The sequence below is a fragment of the Pezoporus flaviventris genome, unplaced genomic scaffold, assembly GCF_033815535.1.
Source record: "Pezoporus flaviventris isolate CSIRO_AGI_PZ_B2104156 unplaced genomic scaffold, CSIRO_AGI_Pfla_v1 ptg000096l, whole genome shotgun sequence".
NCBI classification, from domain to species: domain Eukaryota; kingdom Metazoa; phylum Chordata; class Aves; order Psittaciformes; family Psittacidae; genus Pezoporus; species Pezoporus flaviventris.
Window position 1 is genome coordinate 1883623 of NW_026892644.1, and position 13633 is coordinate 1897255.

Consider the following 13633-nt stretch of genomic DNA (forward strand, 5'->3'; position numbering starts at 1 on the left):
CAAGGACTTTAGATGCTGTAAGCCTTGACTCTATTTGAAAATGTTGAATGGTGCAGTATTAAAGTAGTGGTAATTTTTCATATAAAGTAACTTGTTGTCCTATGTCAGATTGTCTCAATCTGCTTCAGAATAAGAAAAGTGAATACTTAGTTTTGTTATCAGTTATATCACCAATTTCCCCCAGCAAGGAGGACAGCTTTTTAGGTTAATGATGGCACTTAATAGTGGTAAATCAATCCATGTCTACTTTATAAATCATGCTTGTTCAACAGAGTTTTTCTTATTTCTCTACAAAGATTTATCCAGTCCAGTAACATTACAAACATTGTTTGATTTGGAAGACCGACAAATATGACTGGCTTCATACCACACAAACTGCTATACTGAAGGGTGGTATTACCCACTTATTTATAACCACCTACTGTTACCATATAAAGCTGAATCAATTAAAAAAAAAAGTTCCAGAACTGACAGGAATCTCTATAAAATTTGCTCTCTAGGAGACATAACAATAACATTCAGCCCAAATTAAGAAGTGTTTGGTCTTAGATTGGTTCAAGTTATTTCGGGTTCAGTTATAGTGGACTTAATGTTTTTCAGTAATCTAAGTATTACAAGAGCGCTTTTTTTTTTTTTAAATGTTTCATAAAACACTAGAGAGAAGCATAGTTTGAAGTTGAGTACAGCTACCAAACATAAGCAGTCAACCTTTTGTTAATTGCTACCTTCAATCTTAAACCAAAATATGAGCCTCCTATACAGCTTCTACTTCCGAATTCCTTTAAAAAACTGCAATTAGTGTATAGTTTGTAATGTGTTTCCTCCTCTAGCTTTTTCTTTATTTGCTGAATTTGCATTTATTAAATTATCTATTTCAGGCTGCAGGGAATGATTCTGATAGTGAGACAAATGGATTTGCTCGTTTCCTTTTGTTCCTTCATCCCTTAGTTTCTCAAAATATGGTAGCTGTCAAGAATCAGTACTACTTTGGAAGAATGACAACAAGTTATACTGGTGGTCTGTCCAAACTGGGGTATTCAATGAACTGCAGTGTTAGATAGGATTTTTTTCGTTTGTTGTATTTCCTCGAGGTGCATTACAATAGGAAATACTCCTAAAATATAAGGGGCATTATCCAGGGAGACTTCTAAAATTAACTGATGAGTGCCTTGAGACAGGTCAGCTGAAGTAAAAGTTGAAGTAGATTCACCACCAGCAGCATATTTCAAGGGCTACAGTGTGGCAACTCAGCAGGGAAGACGAGTATAAAAACAAAACCACATCAGACCCCAAGGAAACCATAAAATACAGATATTTAGAAAATTATAGACTTGAAGGACTTTTCCCACTTGAGTTAATTTGGGAGAAAAAAAAATAAACAACAGAAGATAGAAGCTTGTATTACAAAAATCTAAATTGTGCAGAATTGAAATTGAAATTGATTTTTGGTCAAGCCAAACATTGTCGTATGTGAAAAGCCTTAATATTTGATTTCATTTTGGAACTGTTTTAGTGTACTAAGGACACTTTCTTATAATGCTGATACGTGAATTAAAGACAGAAGATACTTTGCATCCTGTTTCAACACATTTTTGACCACTTTACATCAAGGAAACATATTTAATAGTTGATTAGCTAATTTGGTTTTGGACCAGTATTATTTTACTGTACATGCATGCAGAAGTTGCATACCCAATTTTTAAAGACACTAAGAAAGTCTCAGAATATTAGTGACCTTTTAAATCATGGGCTTCAAGGAACTCTGTATGATCCTGTAATCTTACTGCATATCTACTTAACAAAATCACAGCATACTTTTTATCAGCCTTTTTCAGTTACTGACAGAAGGGCATTGGTGGTGTCATTTTCTTAGCACAGAGAAAATTTGGCAACTATATACCATCTTTCATTGATACTTATTACCTGTCAGTAAAATAGTATTGCAAAGTATTGAGATACAATATTAATGCAATGGTTTTAGCAGAAAATAAAAGTGATTTCATTTTTTTCTCATTAGCCAAATTTTGACACAGAAAAAAGTACAAGACACTTGATAATGGTCAGTATAAAACATTAAAATTGGGGGAAGGGGGAAATTTATAATAAGCAATGCATTTCCTTATACTGATTTTCAAAATGGAGAAAATGAGTTAATTAAACAAAGTCTACATTTTGAAGAGACATTTTCCCTTACATAAGAAGAAAAGCATAAAGTTAAATATATTATATAGTAATTCTCATAACCCAAAAGATACAGCTGTGCTTTCAAAACATGGTGAAAATGTAATTACCTAATTTAGCTTGGTAAGAGCCACTTTTTCTTGGCTTTTTGCCCAGAATATGCTTATTCCTTCTACAAAAACAATATGGCAAACTCTAAAAAAGAAAAGGAACACGCTGCAGAGAGGCAAACCAGAACACATTCATTAAAAAATTTAACATACTTAAGGATTACTGCCTTCAGTAATCAGTAACTGAAATTTGCATTAATCTGTACAAGAGGAATAATGCTTAATAAAAGTGAAATCTTCTGTTTATTGACAAAACAGGAGAAGGCAGGCCTGGCTGAAGAATGTTTTTGAACACCATTCTGGAAAAGATCACCTGAAGTCCCGAGAGCCTGAATTTTCACTTCTAGTATAGAAATCAATGAAATAACTACTGACTAAAACCTTATATAACTTCTTGAATGTCCACATATTAAAATATACAAACATTTCTCTTGAGAAGATTTTTCCACCCTTGTACATATTAGAAGGAACTCTACTATCTAACTGACCTATATTTATTTTACCTTTTTATTTATTTACAAAAAGTCATGTTCTACTGCCACCTTTGGGAACATTGCAGTCAGGTGTAATGGAACATATAGCCTAAACCAGATTATATTATGTTTCTTCATGTAGTATGGAATATGAAAATTGCTGCAGTATACTGTTCCAGTGCCATAATCACAGTATCATAGAATGGTTTGGGTTGGAAAGGGCCTTGAAGCTCATCCAGTTCCAATCCCCTGCCACTGGCCCAGACACCTTCCACTAGACCAGGTTGCTCCAAACCCCGTCCAGCCTGGCCTTGAACACTGCCAGTGAAGGGGCAGCCACAGCTTCTCTGGGTAACCTGTGACAGTGCCTCACCACCCTCATAGTGAAGAATTTCTTCCTAATGTCTAATCAAAATATGTCCTCTGTCGGTTTAAAGCCATTCCCCATTGTCCTGTCACTACTTGCTCTTATTAAAGTCCTTCTCCAGATTTCTTGTAGACCACCTGTAGATATTGGAAGCTGTTCTAAGGCCTCCGCAGAGCTTTCTCTTCTCCAGGCTGAACAAGCTGAACTCTCTCAGCCTTTCTTCATACAAGGTGTGCTTCAGTCCCCTCATTATCTCACTCCAACTTGCCTGTGTTGCTCTTGTGTTGGGGACCCCAGAGCTGAATGCGGCATTCCTGGCGGGGTCTCACGAGGGCAGAGGGGGAGAACCACCTCCCTTGGGCTGATGCAGACCAAGATACAGCCAGCTTTCTGTGCTGCAAGTGCATACGGAGGGGTCATGTTGAGCTTCTCATCAATGAGCACTCCTTCTCCTCAGGGCTGTTCTCAATTCAACAATAATCTTATATCTTATTAAATCTATGCCTTTTAATACACTGTTCATTACACGTCTATTTTATTAGATATTGAAACTTTTGTCCACAGAATCAGTTCAGTCGTGATAACTGTTAAGTTTCCCCTGTGCATCACAATATGCTTTGTCATTCCCTACTTGGACACTCCTCACCTTAGGTTTTGCCACTTTACACCATGCTCATACCAGGGGATGGTTTGGTCTTCACAGTTCTTGATTCTTTTTCTGTGATGATGCAGAAGGGTGGCAATTGGTACTAACTAAAGGTGTCACTGCTGTTTCAGGACAACGAGCCTAAATTCACCACGCAGGTAGGGCGAGCAGCCGCGTTTTGACAGCAGAACCAAAGGCCGAGAGGATGCAGCGGTGTCGGATTTCCGTGCCGGGCCCGGTAAAGAACGATACGGAGCCGGGGAGCCCCCGAGGGTGACCAGCCGCTCTCCGGGGAACCCGGCGGAGGCGCCCCCTACCTCGCTCCCGGTTACCACAGCCCCCGGCGGTACAGCCCCTGCCGCCTCCTCCTCCCGCCCTCCCCGCGCGCGCACTCCCGCCGACACCCAATCAGCGATAGCTGGCTGCAAACGCGCGGGGCCGGCAGCACGTGACTCGCGGTGGGGCGGGGAAGCCGCGGGAAATCCACATCCGGGTGAGCCGGCGTGGGTTGGGTGTCGCGCGCGTGTCCGCTCGTTTTTCCCGCGGCGGGTGGTTGGGGGTTGTGCGGCGGCCGCGGAGAGGGCCCGGGTGTGGGGGGAGCCGCCGTCCGCGGAAAGGGCTGCCCGGCTAAGCCGAGCAAAGGGGCGGTAGGCGTTGCTCCACCGCCACCGGGGCGGCGGGGGGTGCGGCTGGCCTGGAACTGGCGGTGGCTGCAGGGTGTCTCGGCGAGGCCTGCCTTCATCTGTCTGGGTCCTTCTCCGGTGCGGCCCTTGTGCCACAGCTACGGCCCACCAGTGCTGATGCCCATGTGCTGTGGTGCCTGTTCTTAGTGATGTGACATAAGGGTTACTGCAGAAGTAGTTTAGAAAAACAGCAGGAACCTTCCTTGTCTGCCCCAGGAAATTCGTGTCCCTGTCCAAAGGAAGGAGAATGGTTTGAGTCGTTCTATAGCCCACAGGTTTGGGAATCTTGGCTGTGGCTTCTCCGGTTCTGAGGCCAAATTGTGCATGGCCAGATTTTCAAAGTAGTCTGGTTGTTCAGAGATGCCTATGTGCCTAATATCTGTTACTATAAATGGTGTTAGGTGTATTTCTGAAAATCTGCCTTAATCATCAGTCATCCAAAAATGTTTCTGTAAATCTGGGTTTTGTAAATCATTTTAGGTTTTGCGTCATCTGGCATGCATAATGTAATAGAGTTAAACTCTGCAGCGTTAGTCCTTCTCAAGAGTCTGTAATTTATCATACTTTTCTTTTTGCTTATCAACTACACACTGCGAATGCATTTCTTGCCATCTTACTGCAGTATTTTAGCGTAGCTTTGTGTAGTTTTAGTCACAGTGCTTGAACAGCTGTTTCTGTAGATGTTCTTAACAGGTTTTTCTCAGTGTTTTCTGGCTGTTTCGCTTTCTCCTGTTCTCCAGATTTTGCTCTTTTGCGTACATTTAAAAAATTTACTTCTTCTGAGAGCCTGCACATCCATGGCTTGAATGTCTAAGTAATTGCTTGTGCTTATGTCTGTTAACAAGGGCAGTAGTGAACTCCAGAATGTGACACCAGTGTTCAAGCAGGTGATGCCTGTTCGGGCATATTCATACCTCAGTGAATAGCACATAATCCCAGTGTCTATTTCAGTCTTAAAGAGATTGAGAATCTGAGGCAAATTTATTTTATGCTGTTTTGAAAAGAAGATGATTAAATGCAGAAGACTAGGAGAGTAACCTACATGCTGTGTGCCTCAACCTGTCTTTGTGAGTAGCTTCACCAGTAGTGCCTTCTGCTGTGAGTGTGCAACATCAGTCTTCACATGCTGATTCCTTCTACCTTAAAGCTGAGCTGGTATGTTACTGTAGCTCACTAGAGAAGGGAGGTCAATTTTGTACACGCCAGATTGAGACAATGGATGTTAAATAGTCTGTCACCTTTGGATATGTTTTCATCCAAATCACTGTTTTGACTATTGCTATAATTAAGTCTTCCTTCCAGTTTAATACTACCTAGGGAGAGAAATGATTGAAAACCAAGGACATGTGTTGACACATTCACATCCGTGATGTTCATATAAAACCTCCATTTTGATCAGTCAGTGCCTCACGAGAGCTCTCAGTGGAGTTTAAGTACTTTTGCATTTAATTTCGTGGTCCTTGATTGTTTTCTGCATGTCTTTGAACACTATGGACTATTAGACCAGCTCCTTTACATTTATTTCCAAGTGACACAACTGCTGCCAGCTTGGTGAAGAATGTACGTTAGCTTTTTATGTGGTGTCAGGCTGATGTTCAGGGTGATGATAGCTACATATATTTGTAGGTGCCAAAATACAGTTAGACTATAATGCATATTTCTGGTCCAGAGGAACAATTGGATCATGATCTGAAGGGCAATAACTGGCATTCTCCAAATGTTTACAGAACTGCCAAGACATCTAAGTGTGGTGTGTATCTGAGCAGTTGGCTTGATTCCTCCTGGCTTACTGAAAACCAACTTCCAGGAAAGTTTGCAACACCAAATGGAAAAAAGTTTGTGGTACAGTGGAAATAGGTTTATTGTGGAACTTTACATTTACAGATTCAGAACATCTTCTTACACATCTTTATTTGGGACCATTCAGGTTCAGGAGTTGGTTGTTTCAGTCTCCAGTGGTCTTATACACTTGTATGTTTTGTAATCTGATATTGTCCATTTGTGCAGTTTTTGAGGCTTAAATGCCCTTACAAGAAAAGTTCTTTCTGCTTATGTAAATGAAGGAAAAATTTCAGTCCTGATACTTCTAGCTATGTTTTATTTCTTTCGCGTAGGGGCTTTGCCCTACGACACTAGAGGTTTTCGTCTGCAGTGTGTGTAAGTTTAAGTCACACAGGCAAAATGTATCTTTTAAGTGCAGGGTAAGTGGTAGATTATCTGAAGAATGTTGCAAGGTGACACATTGTATCTTGACAGCCAATTCATTGTATTTTAACATCCCAGCATTGTAGTTTAACATGTGATTCATTGTAGCTTAACATCTGACTGTATTTTAACATCTGTCACATTTCACTACTTAGTTACTCTGATATTTATAATCATAAGTATGCATTAGAAATTCAAGGCAGAGGTTATTTTTCCATTTTGGTTATCATACTTGTGAAGACTTAAGGCTGCGTGGAGACCTCATAGCAGCCTTCCAGTATCTGAAGGGGGCCTACAGGGATGCTGGGGAGGAATTCTTCATTAGAGACTGTAGTGATAGGACAAGGAGTAACGGGTTAAAACTTAAACAGGGGAAGTTTAGGTTGGATATAAGGAGGAAATTCTTTCCTGTTAGGGTGGTGAGGCACTGGAATAGGTTGCCCAGGGAGGTTGTGAATGCTCCATCCCTGGCAGTGTTCAAGACCAGGTTGGACGAGGCCTTGGGTGATATGGTTTAGTGTGAGGTGTCCCTGCCCATGGCAGGGGGGTTGGAACTTGATGATCTTAAGGTCCTTTCTAACCCTAACTATTCTCTGATTCTATGTGGAAATAATCCTTGCTTCTGTTAGCAAAAATAAATACCTTTAAAATTAGAAAATGGATTTAGCTTTTAAATGAGGCCTATTGCAGCCTTAGTCTTCCTTTTATCACTTTGTCTTTAAGCAATGATACCTGCTTTCCAGACTGAGTCTCCAGAAGTCATGCTATTTTTACAGAAAGGAATAAAGTGATTTGTAATTTTCTTAATGTAGAATAACATAGTATCTAGATTTTCTTAACATACAGTTAAGAATTCATATTCTTTCTTTCTAAAAAGTTTGGGATTGACCAGTATGAAGGATTCTGGTTTTCTTACATAGCAAGCTTTTTGTCTTTACACTGGTCAGCTGACAGTTTTATTTTTGGAGTGACTGAAAAGAATTCTGAGGGTTCTGTTCACTCTTATGATGAAGCCAAGGCTTAGAAATATAAGTTCTATTATAGGGTATGGTTGGTGAAGCAGAATTGCATACCCACAAATTTCTTCTTAAGCAATCACAGAGGACTTCTTGAATTAAAAGAAAATGAATTAAATTTATTAGTTCACATATTTGAGAAAGTGTTGATGGATATTCCTAAAGAGATTTTTAGGGTATTTTTAGTTACAGAACTCTTCTGCAGTTTTTCAGCAGCTGGATGTGACATCTGTCTGCCTTTGTTTGCATACGTGAGGCTAATATTTTGTGTTGATCACACTGTTACAGATGCTGCCTATTCAAGTTCTTAAGCCCTTGAAACAGAGCTAGGGGAATGGACATAATATTTATAAAGGTGTTTTGGATCCTTGGAAAGAAAAATGTTTCTAATCCCTGTGTAAGAAGACAAACATTTTTCCCATTTGACATTGAAGTGATCACAATTCCATTTTTGTATGTCTTTCAGAGAAGAACCGGGAAATGACATTTGTTTAAGTGCCTCATTTCAGTTGATATAAAATATGTCTTCTGTTGTATTTGCACAAAGGTCTAAGTTTCATTTGTAAGAAAATCAAGCATATTCGAACTAAGGTGCTAACTTAGCAAAAAAAGATCTAAAATCTTGGGTAATTAATGCAACACTGACAAAATAATTGCACTGTTAGCAGGGGTGGTTCTAAATTGTGACTCTTGCTTCTATTCATCTTCCCTTTGAATTATCAGTATCAGTAGTAGATACTGCACAGGGGAAAACAATCTGTACTGGAATGTAGATGTCTGCTTCTCCATGGAATACAGTTGGAAACTGACACTAAAGACTGACAATATTAAAAACTGTTTTCTTTGGAAAGGAAGGGTATAGGGTGTGCAAGCACATGTTAAGGTACAAAATATCCAAACCCAAATTCTTCCAGTTGGAAAACTACTAATTTTAAGGCTACAGTTACAGTCTGTAAAGTCTATTTTTAGAGAACTAGAAATTGCTTGAGGATTGCCCTCTGCCTTCATTGGGCAAAGTATATCCTTAAAGATTATGGCATGTAGGTGCTTCCTACAGATGAAGAATTGGGCTCCTGATTTCTCTGTCTACATATATACAAGAGACATATCTTCTGTAATGCTGAAGAAACTATAAAGCTTTGGAGATCTCAATGGATAAATGGGGTTTCTTGTGGTTTAAGGTCAGCACCTAAAGGGAATGGTAGAATAGAATCATAGAATAGAATCATAGAATCGTTAGGGTTGGAAAGGACCTTAAGATCATCTAGTTTTTGTTAACCATCTTTTGATGGTAACATCAAAGCCACATGTGGTATATAGTTATATGAACTGATGCCAGTTTGATTCAGACTATATAGTAAAGCATCACTTTAGGAAATTTATGAAAAATATAAAGCAGGCAAAATGTGTTTAATTTCTTCTTTTTTCTCCTTGTCGTGTCCCGTTGTCCCCTCCCCCCCTCCCAGTTCCAAGATGAGTTCGCTTCATTTTAAAAATGGGTTGTGGAGTGCCACAGAGTTGTTAGCTGTTCCTGAAAGTGTGGTGGATTTCAGTTTTCAGTTTATTATTGTAGAATTCGTACTTATTGTCACTGTTTCCAGAATGCTTTGCAATGATTTTGTGTCTCATTAATGTTACTAGTAATGAACTAACACAATGTAAAAAAAAAGTTGATACATCTCCTTTTTTATTAAAATGCTTTTTTTTTAAACTAAATATTCAAAAATATATATGTTTTGGCAGTTGTCAATCTAATTTAACCTTAGAGGACCATTTGCACAGAAAAGCAGAGGATGTGGACTATAATTTGCATTTAACAGCCTGTGGAGAAAACATTAGGAGGATTATGTCGTCATGTGCTCATGCAGATTCTGTTCCTAAAAATAATTAAGGGACTCTGGACTTTCTAAGAGTCTTTCTAAATGTTTTCTAAGTTGATTTTTTTGTATTTCTGATGCTCATTGAGTTCTTAGAATGCAGTTATCAGTATTTAAAACCAGATAAATATTACTGCAGAAGCTGTATCTCTCCATCAAATGGAAGTTCTTTTTTATGGAATGGAGTAAATAAGTTTATATTGAATTTGGTAAATATATTTTGTTCATAAGGTGATAATTTCCAGGTTAGATTTCCAGGTTGGGTTTTATCTGCTGTTGAGACAAGTTTTTATCTCCTTGGTAGGTACACTTTTTTTTGCCTTGTTTGCTACAGCAGTCCTTGTATGGAATTCCGAAAGGCAGTGTTTTAATCTGTGGCCTGTGAAAGTCAGTTTTCATTCCTTTTCTACATTATATTTGCTATTACTGTATGAGTAGTAGCAAGAAAGTGGAAAGGGTTTGATATGTGTACACTTGTATGTGTTTTTCTAAAACTGTTTATAATGACCTTCTTAAGGGTGAGGGTAGGGCAGATCAGAACGCCTTGGGGACTTAGTGATGGGGGTTCAGAATCATCACTTTAGAATCAGTGGTCCAAATTCAGTCCAGTTTCAGTTAAGGAGCTGGCCAGGTCATACCTATGATTTCCATTTGTGTTGACAAAGCTGCTTTGTTAGTAACTGTAAGATAAATTTAAAATTTCAGGACTGTCAGTGTTCTTTATTTTTGAGGTTTTTTTATTTTATTTTTGGCCATTATTTAGTCACTTCTGTATGGTGGAGATGTTAGACTTTGGTACGCATTTAGTTGGGTGGAAGAGCAGCTGGGTCAAAGACTTGGTATTTTGAATGTCTTTTTGTGTGTATTTTTGATGAAGAACTCTAGGCACATCTGATATAGGACTTCAGATATAAAAGCAACTGACACTGCTAACAAAGAAAAGGAATATGAGTGAGCTGGTTTGAATGACTTTTTTTCAGAAAGGTAAAATCCTGGGTCCTCAAAACCTCTTTTAGTTAGGAGTTAAGGGAAGAAATAAATTGCATAGCCTTCTCTGATCAGGGAAAGCTAGAAGGACAATTGGTGTTCCTTTGAAATGTGTTTTATGCCTTTCTGTTTTCTAAGCAGCCATAGACTTCAGTTTTGGTATTTCAAAGACACTGTTACTCAGTAATATATAAACTTTTTAGGTGATGAGGAGATGAACAGTTCTGATTGTTTTCTAGAAGACATCCGTTGGTATGATGGTGTCCTGGATTCAGCAGTAGCAGTCAGTTTTTCTCCTTAGTAGCTGGTGTAGTGCTGTGTTTTTGACTTTCAGCCTGGGAACAACGCTGATAACACTGATGTTTTTAGTTACTGCTCAGATGTTTACCCTGACCAAGGACTTTCTGTGTCTCATGCTCTGCCAGGGAGGAGGGGAAGCCAGGAGGAAACAGAGACAGGACACCTGACCCAAACTACACAAAGAGGTATTCCATACCATAGCACATCATGACCAGGATTTAACTGAGAGTTACCTGGAAGGACTGGTTCATTTCTCGGGTCGGGCTGGGTATTCTCTTCCCTTGTTATTTCCCTTATCATTATTATTATTGGTGGTAGCAGTAGTGACCTGTGTTATACCTTAGTTATGGGACTGCTCTTACCTCAACCCGTGGGAGTTACTTTCTTTCCATTCTCCTCCCCTTCCCTCTGGGAGTGACGAGGGGGGGGGGGGGGGGGGGGGGGGAGAGAGAAAGTGGGGAGAGTGAGTGAGAGGGCTGCATGGCTGACTTACGGCCTGGGCTTAAACCACAACAGTTCTTTTTGGTGCCCAACGTGGGGCACAGAGGGTTGAGATAATGACAGGTCTGACCAGAGTGTGTCTAATCGTATTTGTGATAAGCATTAACTGTTTTGGATTAATAGTCACTCTTCACAATGCTGATTTATTGGCTCTCAAAGTTGTTGTTCCTGATTTCACAGTTTCAGCATGTCATACCTTACTTACAGCCAGTATTTGCTGTGTTAATGTTTATCGGCTGGGGCTTTTGGGCTAAGGTTCTTGTCTCATTGTACTTTATGGTAATGATTTGTAATACAATAAAATTATAGCGCCCCCCCACCCCTTCCCGACCATTTACAGCATCGTTTTAGAGTTTTGAAGGTTTTGAATGACCTTTAAATACCCTTGAGACCTGTTTGCTGATTGTGATGGGGATCACCATGTTGGCACGCATACAGAGTGTGTTTTGCCCGTCACCATTTTACCGTTTTGTCTGGTCCCAGGAGTTAAGCAGAGTCGGGTTTGGGCCTTGTCTGGGATTAGACAGACGATATAGGAGGACTAAGAGATTTTCCCTGAGGCTGGACAGTTATGAGTGGCAGGGTGTGTGGGATAGTATGGGCAAGTATCTAGTGCACTGGGCCCCTCCAGTGCTTTGGAATTTCACCACTGAACAAGTGCAAAATCCAGAAAAATTAGGAAAACACTTAAATGAGGTGTGTTGTCATTCTGGCCGTACCAGAGATGGACAAATCATGGCAACATGCTGGTGCTTGGCCTATGCTAACAGAGCTTTGTTCAACACTGTCCAGCACCTTCAAAAGGAAAAAAATGTCCCTGGATCTGATGGCAAAGCCACAGTCAGTGCAGCTACTCCAGCTCCAAGCACAGCAGCTACACCAGCCCCAGTGACAAGTACAGTTGCTACTCAGACTTTAGCTGCAACAGACAGCGTAGCTACTCCAGCAACAGTACAGCACCCACTCAAACTTCAACTGCAACAGACAGCACAACTACCCCAGCTCCAAGTACAGCAGCTACACCACCCCTAGCGACAAGTACAGTCGCTACTCAAACCACAGTGATAATTACTGCAGCCAAACCAGAGGACCAATTTGTACCAATATCGGTTGCCCCTGTATGCAAGAGGAAAAGCAAAAAAGAGGCAAGAAAGATGAAGCAAGATGAAGAAACAATGTACTCACCACCTGGGCCAGCATCTGATTAGGAGTCATCATCGCATGACGAAGAAGAAGAGGTGACTTCTCTACCTCAGACCTCAATTGAGCTATGGAATATGCAAAAAGATTTTACCTGTCAACCAGGGGAGCACATCATCACCTGCTTGCTCTGATGCTGGGACAATGGTGCCAACGGTCATAAACTAGAAGGTATAGAAGTGAAGCAGCTGGGATCATTCTCTAGAGAAGGGGGACTTGACAAAGCAATTGCAAGAGAGAAAAAGTCCCTCACCTTTGGAGGCAGCTCTTGGCAGCTGTGAAAGAAAGGTTTCCATACAAGGACGATGTTATCAGTCGTTCAGCCAAGTGAACTACTTTAGACAAAGGCATCCAGTCTCTGAGGGAATCAGCCATCGTAGAGATGATCTATCACATCAAGCCGAGTAACGGGGATATACCCGTAGACCCAGATGAAGTCGAATGTACATGACCCATATGGCGAAAACTGACACGGAATGCACCGTCATCATATGCCCACTCATTAGCAACAGTAACTTGGAATGACATAGTACCACTAACAGTGGATGAAATGGTTCATAAACTCCGAGAGTCGAAGACAATCTCTCCCCTTCCATCATCTCAGCTGTGGAAAAACTGTCCCAGGATCTCAAACAATTGAGAGACGATCTATCTGATTTATCCAGCTCCTCACGTGAGCTCCTCACCAACGCACGTCTCAGCTATTAACAAAAGGCGTTTGAGAGAGAAGATACAGAAGGTATACGCCATGGGCCACCCTGTGGTTTTACCTGTGGGATCACGGAGAAGACATGACGAAGTGGGATGGAAAACCTACTTCAGTTTTGGAGGAACAGGTACGTGAATTGGAGAACAAAGGTCAAGGCTGATCATCCCATGAAAGCTGCCGCTTCAGTCTCTGGTGAGCAGGTTCACAGATGGAGTGGAAGAGCTAATTTTACTCCAGCTCCTGTGATAAAGAAGAATAATCCCTTTCTACAAGACTTAAGTGTCCAACGTTGTGATGACTATTAGAGGGGCCCTGCCTCCAGCCAGGTGGAGGTAGGGGACAATAGGATTTACTGGACTGTGTGGATCAGATGGCCTG

At 40.6% G+C, this 13633-nt stretch overlaps 1 protein-coding gene across 4 annotated transcripts in view; it reads left to right on the forward strand.

Moving 5' to 3' along the window:
* Nucleotides 1-4245: 4245 nt before the first annotated feature.
* The window catches only part of CCDC91 (coiled-coil domain containing 91), a 119502-nt gene continuing 110114 nt past the window's right edge, over nt 4246-13633 (forward strand). For all 4 annotated transcript variants that reach the window (XM_061476469.1, XM_061476473.1, XM_061476471.1 and 1 more), the window contains exon 1: nt 4246-4270. The gene's annotated coding sequence lies outside the window, so the exon portion shown is untranslated. The remainder of the gene's footprint in view (nt 4271-13633) is intronic.